The sequence below is a fragment of the Periplaneta americana genome, chromosome 11 (assembly GCF_040183065.1).
Source record: "Periplaneta americana isolate PAMFEO1 chromosome 11, P.americana_PAMFEO1_priV1, whole genome shotgun sequence".
NCBI classification, from domain to species: Eukaryota; Metazoa; Arthropoda; class Insecta; order Blattodea; family Blattidae; genus Periplaneta; species Periplaneta americana.
This window is the reverse complement of record NC_091127.1, coordinates 28,219,380-28,232,703: the sequence shown is the minus strand read 5'-3', so window position 1 is coordinate 28,232,703 and position 13,324 is coordinate 28,219,380.

Genomic DNA, 13,324 nt, shown 5'->3' with positions numbered 1-13,324 from the left:
AATTGACCATACCTTCCGCTTGGAATTTCATTTAAGTCCGGTCTCATTCCAATTAACTGTTCTCTTTCACTCAATGAAAGTTTGTTAGTTTTAATATCGCAATGAAATTGATCACGAACCCATGAAAATTCGTCATATTTACTTGGAAAATATGTTTCGAAGTGTGACCTCAGAGTTGTAATATTGGTGTACGACGTACAGTACGTGACCATTTCAATGTGCAGACTGGACGTCGGCAAAACTATTAAGAAAGCCATAAATACATGGAAAGGTTCGGCCCTCTGTTATGAATTTGGTGGTCTCTGGCTGGGTTACAGGCACGGCGCCAGATGTGTAGGGAAAAGATGGCGAGGAACACCACGTTCACAGTGCTTTAAATCCCTATTTTGTTGTTGAGAGTAGAGTGAGAAGTCAGTAGACGAATAGGGTAATAAATTTCATAAAATGTCAATACTGAGAGAAAAAGTGAAAGGCGATTGCCATGTCTCATTTCCAAACTCTGAGATTTTGAGCTATTGAGTGACACGCAATTCGTTTGAATTTTATTTTTTCTTCTGCCTCTTTTTGAAGGACCACAAGGGCAGACCTCGAGGACCACAGGTGGTCTGCGGACCATAGTTTGAGAAACGCTGACCTAGATTATAATTCGGCGTGAAAGAGAACGTGTGGTGGAGAAGTGTTATTATGGTTATATTCTCGGATTTTTTTTATAGAACAGATTTCAAAGTTGAAATTGAAAAAGACCGACAGTGGAATATTTTAAAAGTTGTTGTTGCTTAGTCAAGTGTCCGAAGACAGATTTGAACCTCATAAGTGACACCAAGAAGGATCACTCAGTCATGAGGCAACTATGCAAGATAATGGAGTAGGATGGTCAGTTCCTTTCCCCCTCCATTACATACATCGCTGACTAGTAACATATTTCACTAACCAGATCTAAGAAGTATCCAGTCCACCGCTGTGGAGTAACGGTTATAATGTCTGACCGTGAAACGAGTTCAAATCTTGGATGAGACAAGTTACCTGGTTCAGGTTTTTTCCGGAATTTTCCCTCAACCTATTAAGAGTAAAGGCTGGTTCACAATAAACCGGAAACGAGAATCGGAACGAAAACGAAAACGGTAAAATTGTTAAAATGTGTACATTTAAATGTGAGCATTCACAATTAACGAAAAGCTTGCCGGAGCCCAAGATCGGGAACGGAGAGTTGGCCAAGTTTCAACTTTGGCGTTCACGTTTCCGATCACAGCCCACTAGATTCATTCTATTACCATCTAAAAGCTATTTTGTCGTCATATATTTTGTAGCAAGAAGACCGTGACATAACCTATGCATTATTTTGTTTTGTGCTGTGCAGCATGGAGCAAGTTTTATTTGATGAGATTCTAATATTGAGTGTTGAGGAAAATCCTCGCGTTTACGATAAGCGGCGCACCTCGTATAAAGATGAGAAAATGAAGGAGAATACGTGGCTTTCAATAGCTGCATCTTTGAACACCGATCGTAAGTGAATCATATTTTATTACTGTATTGGTTGTATTACACACTACATATTCATGCTTCAATTCAATAACTACTGTTGTGTTCGTTTTTGTTCTATTACAAATGTTTCTTATCTAATTATTTTACGTTATGGTAGACTTAAAATAGTTTGTGATAATAAAGATGCATTGGGATATTTATAGTACCGTACCTAATGAAATGTTTCAGTTGAAATTTCGAAGTTGGTTTACCTGTATTTATGTTGGCTGCCTTGTACTCATGAGAGAACGCCATTGGTCAATTATACACAAATAACATCAGAATGCGTAATATCGACTTTACATATCGTTATTGACATGCATATCGATATTCATTGTCGTCTACGTTCTCGTTTATTGTGAATCAAAAATTTTCATATTCACGTCCTCTGCTTCTCGTTTTCATTCTGGTTCTCGTTCCCGGTTTATTGTGAAGCAGCCTTAAATGTTGGATAACTCTCGGCGCTGGACCCTGGACTCATTTCGCCGGCATTATCATCTTCATCTCACTCAGATGCTAGATAATCGTAGCAGTTGATAAAGCGTCGTAAAATAAACACATATGAAAAAAAGACATATAGGCCTACAAACTATTGTTCTTCCTCTGACACATAACTTCAAGTGAGATGTATTGCCTGATAATAGAGGTACATATCAGCCAGAAACTCGATCACAGGTAATTGAATTGGTCATTGCTAGAAGGCCCTTTGTCCAAAAATGTTAGTTCTGAATAAATCGAAAAAAACTGTTTTTAAGAAATACTAATCTTCGTAGAGCAATGTGGTGACTGTCCATCATAAAGGTATATTTGTGCTTTCTGGAAGCACAATTTTTATTTTGTTGTCATATGTAGTTTGTATAATATTATTAATTAAAAATTCAAATTTAAGGGCCTTTTAGCAGTGAACTTAAAATAATTTCACATTTGGTTAAAAATGGAGTACTGTAATAAAATACAGGATTGTAAATTAAATAAACTACCATTATTTCAAGTTAAAAGTATATTTCTCTTCTTAAAATATATTTTAATTACGTATTACAAAGTTTTAGGCCCTTGTTTTAAATCTAACTTGACGATTTCATTCTGTATTTTCTCTATGTTCTGCTAGTGGAGAATTTACAACTTTCTCATGGGGAATGGGGAATGTAGCATAGAATTTTCCTGATATCCTGCATTTTGTCTGGGTTGATTGCAATCAATTCATCATAAGTAGGACGTTGGGGAAGGACTATGTTTTCAATTCCAGGTAGACAGAGAGCAAAGGTATGCGTAATACAACCATCAATGAACTTGGATGTTGAAACAATATGAGGAAGAGTGGCATTGTACATATAATCATAATAACTCGCAGGGGCGAATGACAACTTCGAACACCGAGGTACCTTTCTACCATAAGATTCTACAGAAAGACCTCTTTTGTAAAACATGGGCCACCAGTTAATGAGTGACTTTATTTTTGTGCATGCATAAATATTTTATATAGCCTGTAAAGATTTTTGTGGCCTAAGGAAATAACATTTTTATGCAATATTCATTTACGTCAGTGATTCAGTGTAAATATTCTGAACTTACCTACAATCCTCACCAGTTCGTCTTTCAGCCACCAATTCTCCGGAGTAAGTCACATGTTCAGTGCCTTTAACTTTGGCTTTCTTTAATATATTTCGTTTCCAACTGCAAGTATCACTACATCTCTTTTTGCTTTTCAAACTCTCAGTCTCCATTTTAATTAGCCGAAATTGCGTATAATATAATAATTTGTATTAAAACACAAATAAAGATCAGAGCAGAATAAACAGACCGCTTCAAACAATGAAGATAGCTGATGGTATAGTAAGTATAAAGGTTTGTCATCAGATGGAAACACCGCTAAATGACAAGATCACAGCTAGAAGGCCCTCTATCCTGGAGTAAGGGCATTTTAGCATGACACGAAAAATGAAATGCTCAACTGTGCGCGTGTATGAAGGCTTGAGGAAAGTCCTTTTAGCACAGATTGTGTATTTATGTGTAAGGATGTTGAATCTGTAGTTACCTCATTTTTGCAAAAATACGGAGAAAGGGCCTTTTAGCAATGACTAATTCAATTGTAAAACTGCAGGATTTCATTTAATAGAAACTCCCGGTCCTGAAATGAAATTTAAGTAGGTTAATCTGTTACACCACAATCAAATTGTCTTGTTCTTGAACTTGGACCCTGTTGTAAGCGGATCCGAAAATTATTGCCAGGTTCTCTGCAGAGTGCAACCGCAGTATGTTGTTAAACTACGTTTAAAAGAAATGCGTATGTCGGCTTGGTCAGTCGGTGAGGAAGGTAGGCAAGCAGCGAAGAGAGTCAAGAGTTTGGAAATGACCTTGTACTGAAGTTCTAAGTCTCTTTCTGTATTTACTATGAACCAGCTTGCCTGTCTGTGGGAAATAATGTAAGCTGAAGATTTTAGCTACTGTATATTATAGACTGTGAACTTATGACAAGGAACTTGAAACAGTTCTTTCTTTCCGTAACCCTTACTTAGTCGACCTGGTTGGCAAGTTGGTATAGCGCTGGCCTTCTATGCCCAAGGTTGCGGGTTCGATCCCGGGCCAGGTCGATGGCATTTAAGTGTGCTTAAATGCGGCAGACTCATGTCAGTAGATTTACTGGGATGTAAAAGAACTCCTGCGGGACAAAATTCCGGCACACCGGCGACGCTGATATGACCTCTGCAGTTGCGAGCGTCGTTAAATAAAACATAACATTTAACATTCAACCGTTACTTATTTTGTCTCCTTCCCAAGAAAGGAAAAAATGTCTTTAAGTTATCACTTATCAACTATTTATCTTTATTGTTTTATCCCTTTAAGGGCCAACACCGACCAGCCGGCTGCAGGCCCCAAATGCCCAAGCAGAGGTAGAGATCATCTACACTTAAATGGGACTGTCATATTGACATACTATCTAAGAAACTCAACAAAGGTATTTTTATGTTAAGGAAATTAAAAACACATGTTAGTGTTGAAGTGCTAAAATCCGTATACTATGCTTATATCCATAGCCATCTAACGTATGGAATAATAGTTTGGGGTAATGACCCTAAAATAATAAAGTTATTGAAACTACAAAAGAGGGCAGTAAGAATAATTTGTAATGTTGATAACCGTACACATTGTAAACCTTTATTTCGGAGATTTGAAATTTTAACTGTACCGTCTTTGTATATTTTAAGTTGTTTAATGTATGTACAAACAAATATTAATAAGTTTACTACAAATAGCTCAGTACATAGCTATTCTACAAGGCATAAAAATGATTTAAGAAAAGGACAATGTAACTACACTACTACTAATAGCAGCTTTGTAGAGATTTGTAAGAAGTTATATAATGTTTTACCCGGCAATATTAGACATTTAAGCTTGAGGCTGTTTAAGAAAGAAATTAAAAATAAATTAATAGACTTGTCATTATATAATATTGATGAGTATTTTAACTCTATAGAGCTGTATAACTTTTAGGGATAATTGTCCATATGATATTACACCGTGTTCCGCTTATAAGTATAACAAAAGAAATAGCTATAACTTCTGAATTAATACAAGTATATAGTTGAAACCAACTGCTACAAAGAATGAAAACTGGGAATTTTTGTTACCTTATGTTCCATAAACCTCAACATGGCTTCCATTGGTGGCACGGGAAATATCCAACCGGTATTCAACCTCGACCCAAGTGTTATGAAGCATCTGTGGTGTAACATTGTTGACAGCAGCATAAATTCTTTCTTGTAAGTCTGCCAAATCACGTACTGGCGTCCTGTAGACCTGGTCCTTAACAAACCCCCACAGGAAAAAATCAGGTGGTGTTAGATCTGGTGATCTGGCAGGCCATGTGATGTACGGTGATCCTCTTCCGATCCATCTTGCAGGGAATTGTTCGTCTAAGAATGTGCGAACCATGTTGGCAAAGTGTGGTGGAGCCCCATCTTGCTGGAAAATTGCTCCATCTGGGAGTTGTGGCACAGCATACAGTTGCAACATATCCAGGTACGTGTTTGCAGTGACTGTCTTTTCAGCTAAGAAATAGGGACCAATGATTCTGTCACGCATGATCCCACACCAAACATTCCATTTAGGGGAATCCCGTTGGTGTTCAATTACGACACTTGGATTTTCCGACCCCCAGATGCGACAATTGTGTCGGTTTACTTTTCCACTGACGTGGAAGGTTGCCTCATCTGAGAAACAGACTCGAGTTAGAAATGTGTCGTCATCGTCCACTTTATCCAACATTGTTTCTGCAAAGCGTTTTCGTTCCAGTTTATCATTCGGCGTAATCATCTGATGAAGTTGCAGCTTGTACGCTCGCAAACGCAATCTTTTATGGAGCACTGTATGCACTGTTGTTGGTGGGATGTTCAACTGCACACTAGCCTGTCGAATGGATTTCCGCGGGCTTCTCTGAAATGCCTCGCGAATGCGTTCGACATTTTCGTCAGACACTTTACGCTTGGAATGTTTACCTGCATTAGACAACAAACTTCCTGTTTCTCTGAGCTGCCTATCCCATTTCATTATTGAGACGTACGTCGGTACAGCTTCCCTCGGTCTAAGATTGTACTGACGGCGAAACAAGCGCTGTACACGAATTATGGATCTATGTTCTGCTAATGACAGCACACAAAAGGCTTTCTGCTGTGGCGTCCACATGCTGACTGACTAAAGATACGATACGAATTCTCTTATTTAATGATCTGCGCATGCGTGAGTCTTCTAAAAATAAGTAACAACAATGGATTAAAACTTCCCAATTTCCTCTTTACAATGGTACCAATCTTAACCCATTTGCATGCATTGTTATGAAATTATAACTATTTCTTTTATTATACTTATAAGCGGAACACGGTGTATATAATGTAATTATTTCATTGTATGTAACTTATGAACTTATTGCTTACTTGTAAATCATGACATTTTCCTATGCTGTATTGTACAGTCTTTGGAATGAAATGTTTAAAATAAAATAAAATAAAATAAAAAACCAGAATGGAGGTATCGTGTGGTTCACATTAGTCGTTATAGGTGGCTTTCGTAACCGGATTTCGCTACGTATCGTAGCTCCCCAAATGAATCAGAATATGAGTGTGCTCCGGCCCCATACTAACAAATTTCATGAAAAAATGTCTTCCCCCATGAGGACTCGAAACTGTGCGCATTCTGTAACGCGAGAACTAGGCAGGATGCCTTAGACCAGCGGTGACCAAAGCGGGTGTCGTGATTACATCGTGTAAGCATGAGTGAAAAATAAAGGACATTATTTATTCACCATAATGTTTAGAAAAATAAAATGTTCTTTATAATTTAATGAACACAATCGTAATTATATATGGGCTATTTACTTCTTAATATAGGAACTAGTCAATTCATGGTAACTTATTATTATTATTATTATTATTATTATTATTATTATTATTATTATTATTACTACTACTACTACTACTACTACTACTACTACTACTACTACTACTACTACTACTACTACTACTACTACTACTACTACTACTAAGGTAAGGTAATAACTGCCTCCCATTGGAGGTGGCCCAGAAGGATTCAGTATACTCCCCTACATGAATTTTGCAATATTAAATGTTTACATAAATTTTGTAGAAAGAAAATTAAAATAAACATATATGAATAGAAAGTGAATACAAAAAATTAAACAGAGTGAATATGATGACTCAGAATTTGGCAAGAGCGTTTCAAAACTGAAGTTATGATGTCAGCAGTAAGAGTCTGTGGTAGTTCAAAAGTCTTCCTGAAGCGTTCAAAGAACTTGGGAATCACACCACGAGCTCCAATAAGAAGACCAATCACCTCAATGTCTTCAAGCTGGTATTTTGCTTTGAAGTAATCAACTGTTGGCAGATAAATGTTGATCTTTTCTTGATTGACATCCTCCGGCTGGCTACTCCCCGTTTCAATCCATATGGTAGGATCAATTATATATCCTTTCTTGGTAGTCTGGGAATACGCTATGATGTCAATACGTCTAATGGAGCCATTAGTAGCAAGGCAAGAAACTTCCTCTTCTACTGTCCAAGACTTTTTTCTTAAAGCAGTTGCAATTAAGGATCGAACATGATGGTGTCTGGCATTTCGGAGGAATAAACCTCTGTTACACTGACCTTGGACGTGGGCAAATGAAATTATATTTCTCAATTAAATTATATTTATTTTATTAATTTATTTTTAATATTTAATAATACAAATCGAAATCCAGAACATTTACTTACGTAAGCACAGATAGAAAATTCCTGAAGAAAGAGAACTATAATGGAAAACTTTATGATTTTTACGACAAGTGAGACAGAATCACCTTGTGCACTGAGAGATGCAGGAGGATAAGGAGTGTTCTTAAAAAATAAACACAAGTCCTTGCACGTAGCACGTAACGGCCAGTCAAGATAACGGCGATATGGTGCAATTTGTAATTATTGCAATGCCGAACAAAGGTGCTATCTTTATGTCACCAACTTAGTACCGGTGGGGCCCATAATTTAGCAGTCATTTCGCCGCGATAATATAATCTGTGTTTTCTAAGAGGTAGTGGCTAGAGAGAGCGAAAAGACTTGAAACACGCTTGAATAAACTAAGCAATCAACAACAATTTTAGTGCTTGAAATTAATAACCCTATTTAACAATGACTAATGCTTTATTTTATATTATTTCTTGACTCTAATTCTTATTTATATAGTTAAATATAAGATATGTATAAGATCAACATGTAATAATGATGGCATTTAAATTGACAAAGGAAACCAAAGTACTTGAAATAATATGACTTCGACATTTTCACGCAAATACATATTTTTTTAACATCCTCGATACAAAAGGAATAATTCAGAACATACCGTTTTTCTGTTTAGTTTTCTATTGCCATGTCCCTTCCATTTACATACGGATTAAAAACTGTTTTCTTGTTATAGCCTGCACGTTGTTCTAAATTTCCAAATAAAAACTTTTATATTTTATTTAACCCTAGCAAACCAACGGGGGGAGGGTACTTTGTGCCCACCTCCTCTGAAATTTATATTTTAAATATGTAATTGATATTTAAAAATATGAAAATATAATTTATTGCCAGTTATGAATCCTTCTATTTTTTATTTTATTGGGTTATTTTACGACGCTGTATCAACATCTAGGTTATTTAGCGTCTGAATGATATGAAGGTGATAATGCCGGCGAAATGAGTCCGGGGTCCAGCACCGAAAGTTACCCAGCATTTGCTCGTATTGGGTTGAGGGAAAACCCCGGAAAAAACCTCAACCAGGTAACTTGCCCCGACCGGGATTCGAACCCGGGCCAACTGGAATCCTTCTATCTTATTGTGTTATTGTTTAATCGTTTTCACCTATAGTTGCACTAAAATACGAAAATATGTCAAAATGGACAAAAATATCCGCTTTTTATTGAAGTAATTGTTCGAAAATATATAAAAACGTTTCAACTTTTCTCATTTATTATAGTACGTACTACTTGCTGACTACAAATGTTAAAAAAATTTTCAAAATTAAACATTTTTGTAGTAAAATTGAGGTATGTGAGGATGGGTGTGAAGAAAGTTATGCGTAACATTTTCCGGACTGTTACGTTGAAGTAAATGTTCGTAAAGAAATTTCAATTTTTTTCATTTATTATAGTACATACTATTTGTTCACTAAAATTTAAAAAATAGTTTCAAATTAAACATTTTTTGTAGTAAAACTGAGGTCTGTTCAGTATGTGAGGACGAGTGTGAAGAAAGTGATGCGTAACATTATCCGGACTGTTACGTTGAAGTAATTGTTCGTGAAGAAATTTCAATTTTTTTCATTTATTATAGTACATACTATTTGTTGACTAAAATTTAAAAAATTGTTCAAAATTAAACATTTTTGTAGTAAAACTGAGGTCTGTTCAGTATGTGAGGACGAGTGTGAAGAAAGTGATGCGTAACATTTTCCGGACTGTTACGTTGAAGTAATTGTTCGTAATGAAATTTCAATTTTTTTCATGTATTATAGTACAGACTATTTGTTGACTAAAATTAAAAAAATAATTCAAAATTAAACATTTTTGTAGTGGTCGCAAAATACTGCATGTTATTTAAAATATCTTGGTATTGCTAGGGTTAATATTGCTTCGAAACTGATAAAAGAATTATAGATTAAACTACATTCACTCTAAATAACATTAATTCAATCTAAAAAAAGTCAAGACAGAATATTCTGGTCCAAATGTTTTAATTTTCAGATTTGTATGATAAATGAAAAATCGAGAACAGCATGTGGGCTCCAACTGTATGACAAAGCAACTGAAAAGTATTTTTACGCTATGTTTAGAAGCTAATTTTGTGCCTTACAGTTCGGATTGGCACCTAATTATTTTGCAGTATTAGTGCAGTCATTTTGAAGAGTTGTCTTGTGGGACTCAGTAGGGGTTATCTTTGTTCACACCGTGAATGGTCAGAGTGACTATATAGTATATACCAAAATCTGCTCACTCGTATGCCCACAGATATTCTAACAGATTCACCTGTGTACTCTGTAAGAATCGGTTTGTGAGGAAACCGGCCGAAGATGATAAACTCAAGAACGTATGCTCTATTTGCTTTACATTTATAAATGATATCGTGCCCTATCACGTCACTTTATTAATGAGTGTTTATGGGCGTGTATTTACACTCAAAGTCCATACTTCCATTTTATTAAACCGGCTCTGTAAGATTGCTTTCGGCTTTGGAATAATTTCTCTTCCGAATATCATGATAATAAATTAATTTCATTGAGTAATAAGGCTGTAGATGACTGCCTGAAGATGTCCCTATTAATCATATCATGTTCAGGGGACACAGCTGCCCACCTGCCCCGCCAGGGGCGCTTAAAGTTTCAATGTAGCTAAGTAATCCTGATTGTTGCGTTAGCAGATAACGCTGTGAGTTTTACGTGTGGAATGTCAGTCATTTTGTATGGACAGTGCTGCAAAAACTATCCAGCCATTAGGTGTTTCCGGACAAAACAGAAACACAACAGCGTTATGATATTTTTTTACCGATTCAGAGACTAATGAAGGCAAATTATTATTTCATAAATTCTAAATGTTTTAGTCCTTTGATTTAAATAAGTTATCTATAGTAATCTCAGGCCTCGAATGACATTTATTAGAAGTATTTGGTGAATAAAATAAAATTGTAAATAATATAACCCTAAAATTCGCTCACAAAATCTTAATAATTGTGTATTTATGAATACTTAACATATTCAGACATTCTGAAATCGAAATAGATGAATAACGATTACTGCAATAAAGAAATTGAATGTTATTCAGTAATGCCAATTGAGAAAAGCGAAATACAGGTTTTTAACAATGTTATTATATGCACTGCGCTTTTCTCTTGTTATTATAACAGAAATACGTTTTCATTATCTACTGAAATCATAATTTAATTTAAACATTTTACAGTATAATTACAAATAACCTGATTAATACATTAATTAAATAAGCAATTGTTATGAAGGATTGTCATTTTCTTTAGATACAATGTATATGGAATTAGAAGCTGAAGATGTATATGTGGGAGTAGGATTTCGCACTTTATTTAGTACAATGGATTCATGCTCATCGATTTACGTGGAAACAGTTGGCGGCACTGACTAAACAAAAGAACGGCCATTCGATAAATTGATAGTGATAAATCGAACTGCAGAAATTATCGCGATATATGACTGTGATTGGTTGGAATTCAAAATTTAATTACACTTCTTTGGCCGAAAATGGAATGACAGCATATAAACGAAATAGTTATAAAATAACAACCATATTCATTCAGTTATTCTGTTTTCATTTTATTTTGTTCTTCAAACTAATTGCGTTAATTTTTAGACTCGTTCATTTGTTTACCGTAATGAATAATAGAGATATTACCAGAAGATCAATAACAAATTCTTCTTACAGAAAATCATAAATGTGATGACGTAGGGACTCTCATTGAGCTATTACTCCTATATTGTTGCGTGTGTATGGTGGAGAAGGGGGTATAGGAGGGGTTTGGTGGCCTCGATACGACTTTATAAAGGGTTGATTAAGAGGGAAAAACGCGTTATCGAATGGTTCAAAAGTATGCCGAGGCTTTCAGCCATTCTTTACAGTGCACATTCCAGTCATTCTCGGCCACAGGATATCCACAGGCTCACACTCAAATGTCCAACAACACAGACATTGTTTATGTTGCCGGACGGCTATATAAACCACATAGGAAGCTAAGGTTCCGATTCAAGGAGGCCAAAATAAACTTATGCAAAAAAGACTACCTTTCCACAATTTTTCTTTGGATATTTCTGTAGTTTACTGTTAGTGTTATTATTATTATTATTATTATTATTATTATTATTATTATTATCATTATTATTATTGTTATTATTATTATTACTTACTTACTTACTTACTTACTTACTTACTTACTTACTTACTTACTGGCTTTTAAGGAACCCAGAGGTTCATTGCCGCCCTCACATAAGCCCGCCATTGGTCCCTATCCTGAGCAAGATTAATCCATTCTCTATCATCATATCCCACCTCCCTCAAATCCATTTTAATATTACCTTCCCATCTATGTCTCGGCCTCCCTAAAGGTCTTTTTCCTTCCGGCCTCCCAACTAACACTCTATATGCATTTCTGGATTCGCCCATACGTGCTAGATGCCTTGCCCATCTCAAACATCTGGATTTAGTGTTCCTAATTATGTCAGGTGAAGAACACAATGCGTGCAGTTCTGTGTTGTGTAACTTTCTCCATTCTCCTGTAACTTCATCCCTCTTAGCCCCAAATATTTTCCTAAGCACCTTATTCTCAAATACCCTTAACCTATGTTCCTCTCTCAAAGTGAGAGTCCAAGTTTCACAACCATAAAGAACAGCCTGTAATATAACTGTTTTATAAATTCTAACTTTCAGATTTTTTGACAGCAGACTAGATGATAAAAGCTTCTCTTATTATTATTATTGTTATTATTATTATTGTTATTATTATTATTATTATTATTATTATTATTATTATTATTATTATTATTATTATGATTCTCTTCTGTATTAGAAATTATAAATCTTTCTCCCCGGTCTCCAGATGTATTAAACATGCTAACTTACATGTAGGCGACTTCGATCCATTCAATGTATAGAGGTATTAAAACATGACAATGTCTTTGCTTAATATTATTTGCATAATCTTTCTACACAAATTGGTAATACTTTCTGTAAGAATTAACTCCTTCCATAAAATATAATAATATTAATTCTTGTAAATTAAAATTTTGTTATTATTATCTCAATTATTTCGTTAATTTGTATCAAAGTTGTTCATTTTGTTGTATTAAATTTATCACTGTGCTAGACTTTTATTGGTCAATGGCTATTATCCAGCACATAAATATCAATAAATAAATAAATATATTCGCATTATTATTATTATTATTATTATTGTTATTATTATTATTATTCCACTATCAATGTAAACACATCATCGTATATGACAGTTTTTTCTTAATATTTTCGTTTTAGTAAAAATTTACCGTTTTAGTGTTATTTCATAGTCACCATATTATCCTTTCGTCATCGCTGAATGTTTAATTTCATTTAAAAAGTAGATTATAACCTATAGACCTACGTAACTAAAAACTAAATAAAAGAAGGAAAACATAAATTGTTCACAACAAAAATAGGAATCCCAAGGCAGAACAGACTATTCTACTGACGCATACAGTGATTATATCGGTAGTGATGATGATGATG